This window comes from Lynx rufus, unplaced genomic scaffold, assembly GCF_022079265.1.
Source record: "Lynx rufus isolate CCGP_SWC_20201006 ecotype Redwood Valley unplaced genomic scaffold, mLynRuf1.p SCAF_3, whole genome shotgun sequence".
Taxonomy (NCBI): domain Eukaryota; kingdom Metazoa; phylum Chordata; class Mammalia; order Carnivora; family Felidae; genus Lynx; species Lynx rufus.
In genome coordinates, this window is record NW_025814845.1 from 31,930,251 (window position 1) to 31,937,305 (window position 7,055).

Sequence of the window (7,055 nt, forward strand, 5' to 3'; positions counted from 1 at the left end):
AGGCAGTTTATGTGGGTAATACCCACATCCATCAACATTTTCCAGGGGAATAAAAACCTTAAGTAAACATCATACTAATGGTGTTGCAAAATGATTATGGACTCTGATGACAATAGTCCTGAATTATCTAACCTATCTGCCACTTACTGGCTCTTTTAAAAAATCCTTTAAGTTTCCCCAGCTTTGTACATGCAATAGCCTGGAATGCCATTCTCACACCCCAGTCCATCTAGTGAATCCTACTCAACATTCAGCGGTAATGTCAAATATTCAAGGATACATCTTTTATTTAAGACAACGGTTCAGTTGTCTAACACAGACCAAACAATTGCCAGAGGAGTAAGTTTATGTATTTCTCTGCAAAAATCAGTGAAGGATAATAAGGGGTGCCTGGGTGGCTCAGTCGGTTAAGGGTCCAACTCTCGGTTTCAGATCAGTTCCTGATCTCACGGTTCATGCGTTCGAGCCCCACATCCAGCTCTGCACTGACAGCGAGGAGCCTGCATAGGATTCTCTCTCCCTCTCTCTCTCTGCCCCTCCACCACTGGTGCTTGCGTGCGCTCTCTCTCTCTCTCTTTCTCGAAAAATAAATGAACTTTAAAAAAATCAGTAAAGGGTAATAGGATGATTCTACTCCAAGGAGCTGTCCATGGGCCAGGCACCTTATATTTTACCACCATGTCTACCATTCTACCCCCCGGCAAAAAGAAAAGAAGTTGAGAGTAAGTAGCTTTCTTTAAAGATCATGACCTAGAAGTAGCACGTGTCACTTCTGCTCACATCTCATTGGCTAGAACTTAGGCATATGGAAATGTCCAGGTCCAAAGGAGGCTGGGAAATGTATTCTCTATCTGGATGGCCATGTCTCAGCCAGTCAAAAAACCACAAGGTTCTTTTACTAACTGGAAGAGGAGACTGTTTATCAGGGAACGGTCAGCAGTCTCTTGTCACATTCTTCTTTGCCTTCAAGGTACCGTTAGGAGTGTTGGAACCATGTTGCATTCCTTTTTGGAAACCAAATACTATGCAGCCATTAAAAATAAGGCATATCTACAAGTTTTGACAGGAAATGAACTTTGGGATATATGTTAAGTAAAATAAAAATCCAAAATATAGAAATTGAGTATAATGTAATGGCTTTGGTGCTCTTAAATATATTGACTATCTTAAGAAAGATAAAAAAAAGAAACTAACATGGGGGACAAAGGGGGAGGGAAATATACCTTTCACTAAATAACCTTTTAAAACATATATATATATATATACACACACACATATATATACACACACACATATATATATATATATATATAAATGTTTATTTATTTTTGAGAGAGAGAGAGAGCATGACTGAGGGAGGGGCAGAGAGAGAGGGAGACACAGAATCGAAGCAGGCTCCAGGCTCTGAGCTGTCATCACAGAGCTGGGCCAGAGATGGGACTCGAACTCACAGACTGCAAAATCATGACCTGAGTCAAAGTCAGATGCTTAACCGACTGAGCCATCCAGGTGCCCCATCATTGAAGAACCTTTTAAATCATTTGAATTGTGTGTCGTATTACCTAAGTGATTTTTTAAAACCTCGAAGTCACTGAATCGTTCAGATATATTTCTTTTTTTTTTTCTTTCCAGATACAGTTCTATTACTTTTCCAAACTATGTTTTCAACAAGTAGGAAACCAATCCTAACCAATCGTAGCACCAACAGTGCTAAAGAACATCCCACCAAAAAGAAAGTAACCACAGGACTATCATCTAGATGCGGTTCTCTCTTTCCAGGCAGAAACTTTGTGAACCAGGAGAATCCCAAGTTAACAAAAAGCCACAATTGTTCTAAGGCCAGAAAATCAGCTCCTCAAAAGGCAACTTATGTCTTCTTGAAAACTCATACACCAACATCATCTATAGTTCTCAAAAGACCTTACAACAAAACATGAAACAACCTTTTGGGTGGGCTCCCCTGATTTCTGCTAATAAATGTGTGCTGAAAGCTTAGTCTTTTGAGGACTTTTTAAGAAATTACTTGTTTATGTTTCAATGGACTTGAAGAAAATCTCAGTAAAAGTGGGTGGATGCTCTGAGGTATTTTTCAAATATCCTTTAAATTTGACTTCTTCTCCTTTTTTTTTTTAACTTTTTTAACGTTTATTTATTTTTGAGACAGAGACAGAGCATGAACAGGGGAGGGTCAGAGAGAAGGAGACACAGAATCTGAAACAGGCTCCAGGCTCTGAGCTGTCAGCACAGAGCCTGACGCGGGGCTCGACCGTGAAATCATGACCTGAGCCGAAGTCGGCCGCTTAACCGACTGAGCCACCCAGGCGCCCCGACTTCTTCTCCTTTAACAGAAGATGAGACTGGCCCTACAGAGGAGTTTCCACGCATGATTGCTTCACTCTATGGTCAGGTAGAGGGATACTTAAATGTCTGACTATTTTCACAGTTCTCTGGACTTTCAATGATTAGGTGGAGAAAACCACCACAAAACATAAGGCAAAATTAAGAAATTTTTGCCCACTTTGTTTTGAAATCAGTATTGTAGTACATTCACTAGAGGGGGTGGAAAGGATAATTGCTTAAGAAAACAGTAATATTTCCACTCTCTTCCCTCTCTGTTAATTTATGTTGTTCTGACTTAAGACTAAGATGAAGGTGTGTATGAACTTTGCCTGCAAGAAATCAAGGACATCAGAAAAGAAGACAAATCGATGCTGGGTTTCCCATATTAGTCTCTGCTTTAAAAAAAAAAAAAGCTGAGAAATGAACAAGGCTGGAAGTATCATGCTTCAGGATTTCAAACTATACTACAAAACCATAGTAATAAAAACTGTGGCACTGGCACAAAAGTAGATACATCAACAATGGAATGGAAGAGAGAGCCCAGAATGAAATCCCAGCATACGTGGTCAACTAATATATGACAAAGAAACCAAGAATACTCAACGGGGAAAGGAGAGTCACTTTAACAAATAGTGCTGAAACACTGGAGAAACACATACAGAACAACAAAATTGAACCTCTGTTTCATACCGCTTACAAAAATTAACTCAAAATGGATCAAAGACTTAAACAGAAGACCTGATACCATAAAACTCCTAGAAGAAAACATAGGGAAGAAGCTCGTTGATACTGGTTTCGGACGCGATTTTGGACATGATGCCAAAAGCACAAACAACAACCAAACAACAGGAGCCAAAATCAACAAATGGGACTCCGTTAAACTCAAAAGCTTCTGCACAGCAAAAGAAACAATAAGCAAAATGAAGACGACCTACAGAAGAAAATTTTTGCAAGCCATATATCAGATGAGAGGTTAATATGTAAAATATATAAAGAACTCAGTCAACTTAATGATAAAAAAATCAATTAGGGACACCTGGGTGGTTCAGTCAGTTGAGCGCCCAACTTCAGCTCAGATCGTGATCGCGCAGGTTCGTGAGTTCGAGCCCCACTTCAGGCTTGCTGCTGTCAGTCTGTCAGCGCACAGCCCGCTTCAGATCCTCTGCCCTCCTCTCTCTGCCCCTCCCCCACTTGTGCTCTCCCCAAAATAAATACATATTTTTAAAAATCCAATTAAATTTGGGCAGAGGAGGGGTGCCTGGCTGGCTCAGTTGGTGGAGCGGGCAACTCTTGATCTCCAGTTTGTGGTTTCCAGCCCCATGATGGATGTAAAGATTGCTTAAAAATGAAATCTTTTTTTAAACTATGAAATTTGTTGTCAAATTGGTTTCCATACAACACCCAGTGCTCATCCCAACAGGTGCCCTCCTCAATGCCCATCACCCACCCTCCCCTCCTTCCCAGCCCCCATCAATCCTCACTTTATTCTCCGTTCTTAAGAGTCTCTTATGGTTTGGCTCCCTCCCTCTCTCACATTTTCTTTTCCTTCCCCTCCCCCATGATCTTCTGTTAAGTTTCTCAGGATCCACATAAGAGTGAAAACATATGGTATCTGTCTTTCTCTGTATGACTTATTTCACTTAGCATAACACTCTCCAGTTCCAACCACGTTGCTACAAAAGGCCAGATTTCATTCTTTCTCATTGCCACGTAGTATTCCATTGTGTATATAAACCACAATTTCTTTATCCATTCATCAGTTGATGGACGTTTAGGCTCTTTCCATAATTTGGCTCTTGTTGAAAGTGCTGTTATAAACATTGGGGTACAAGTGCCTCTATGCATCAGCACTCCTGTATCCCTTGGGTAAATTCCTAGCAGTGCTATTGCTGGGTCATAAGGTCAATCTTAAAAATGAAATCTTAAGGGGCACCTGGGTGGCTTAGTCGGTTAAGTGTCCCACTTCAGCTCAGGTCATGATCTCACATGAATTCAAGCCCTACATCAGGCTTTCTGCCCTCGGCAGGTTGCTGCTTCAGGTCCTCCGTCTCCCTCGCTCACTGCCCCTCCCCCACTTTCTCTCTCTCTCTCTTTCATTTTCTCTCAAAAATAAATAAACATTTTAAAAAATAAAATCTTTAACAAATGGGCAGAGGAACTAAATAGACTTTCCGAGGAGGGCAACAAGATGGCCAACAGATACATGAAATGATGCTCAACATCACTAACCATCAGGGACATGCAAATCAAAACCACAAGGAGATACCACCTTACACCTGTTAGAATGGCTATCATCAAAAAGACAAGAGACGGGGCGCCTGGGTGGCGCAGTCGGTTAAGCGTCCGACTTCAGCCAGGTCACGATCTCACGGTCCGTGAGTTCGAGCCCCGCGTCAGGCTCTGGGCTGATGGCTCAGAGCCTGGAGCCTGTTTCCGATTCTGTGTCTCCCTCTCTCTCTGCCCCTCCCCCGTTCATGCTGTGTCTCTCTCTGTCCCAAAAATAAATAAACGTTGAAAAAAAAATTAAAAAAAAAAAAAAAGACAAGAGACAAGTGCTGCTGAGGATGTGGTGAAAAGGGAACCCTTTTCCCAACCCATTGTTTGTGGGGATGTAAATTAGTCCAACCACTATGGAAAACAATATGGAGTTTCACCAAAAATTAAAAATAAATCTACCACTCAATCCAGCAATTCCGTATCTGGGGCTATACCCAAAGAAACTAAAAACAGGATTTTTTCAGGTTTTAAACTTTTTATTAGCATATTTTAAAAATTGTGCATTCTGATAATTAAAATCATTTGAACAAAGAAGTGGCATTCTGATTAAACTGCATTTTACAGCCTGCAGGCACCTTGAATTGGCTTAGTTTTTACTCTAGATTTCTCTGTCAATCACACCCAGCTTCTTCCTTCCCCAACATGCAAGTTCTTTTCCTTCCCTGCCAGCTAAACAGGCAGATGGGAGAGGCTGGAGTAGCCTTCATTGTCAGTAGTTCCCGATTCTTTGATGTGAAAACGGGCAGCTCAGTCACGTAAATTTGATCTGATCTGTTTGCATTTTACAAAGTTAAACAGCTAAAAGAAGGCAATGCTTGTGAAATATACAGTGCATGCTGATGGCACACCCCTCATTACAACTCACCTGCTTGCTTCTCCTGTTCAATCGTTTCTTTTGAAGACAGTGGATTTTTCTCTTGTCTTTCTGTCTTCTTCAATTTCGACTTCATGAGTTTCTCAATCTCAGGCACACTGGGATTGTCAGACATGGTTGCAGAGGAAGCAGAGCCAGATGCGCCAGTGAGCAGAGCCTGGTCTGTGCAGTGGCCAACGAGTGCCTAAAACCAAGACTCTGACCAGACATTTGCACTCCCTTGTTAATTGCAGCCTTATTCCCAATAGCCAAGATATGGAAACAACCCAAATTGATTTTCTTAATGTGGTACATATACACAATGAAATATTATTCAGCCATGAGAAAGGAGGATATTCTTTCATGTGCCACATGGATGGACCTTAGGCACATTATGTTAAGTGAGATAAATCAGACAGAAAAAAACAAGTACTATATGATATCACTTATATGTGGAATCTAAAAACGTTAAACCTATAAAAAACAGAGCAAACTGATGGTTACCAGGGTATGAGGATTGGTGGGGGGGGGGAATAAGAGTGATAGAATAAGTACTAAATAAGTCTAAATAATGAGTACTAAATAAGCCATAGAGATCTAATGCACAGTATAATGAACAAAGACAATAATATTGTACTACAATTATTACTGTTAGTAATGTAATAAATATCACTACATCAGCAATAATATTACAATATATAAAAGTATCCAAGTAATACACCATATACTTTAAACTTAAACAATGTTAAATGTCAAATTTATTCATTAAAAATTTTTGAGATATGATTCACATATCATAAAATTAATTCACCCTTTTTAAGTATACAGTTCAAGAGGTTTTAGTATATTCACAAAGTTGGGTAGCCATCACCATGATCAAATTCCAGAACATTTCCATCACCCTTTCTACCCTTTTCGACATTGGCCTAGGGAGTGAGCTGTGGGCTAAGGGCAGTGCCTGGCTCTAGACTGTTACCTAGCCACTCCTCTGGACTCTGAGACCCCTTAGAGAATAAGGTTTGGGGATCAAAGGGACAGGGGTTTGGAGCACTTACCAGCTCTAGGATCTTAAGTAAGTTGCTCAGCCTTTCTGTTACTTGTATTTTTTTTTAATCTATAAAATGAGAATTATCTACCTCAGGAGTTTTGAAAACCTATAATATATCACAAATGCAAAACAGCTAGCAAAGTATCTAACACATAGAAAGGACTATAGCACAATATCTTATGACTCAGACAAACCAAGTTTACACTCTACTTTTGCCTCAGGTGGCCATGCCACTGGGACCTTAAAGAAATTAAGTTTTACACCCAGGCTCTTCCTGTTCTGGAAATCACTGCTTAAATCATTGGATAGCAAATAGCAAACAGTCATCCATTTGGTTCCCTAATGAAATTATGTCCAGGTAAGAAGGTTTTACTTCCCCCTTGATGTCTGACTTTCCCCAGAGGGAGGTCTTTGACATAAAACACATGGCTAAAGTAACATCATTGTTCAATCACTTGGCCTTGGGGTATTTTAACAAACCAAATAGCTTCAGGTTCAGACAAAAAATAAAGTGAATGACAGCTAGGCAAATGAAGA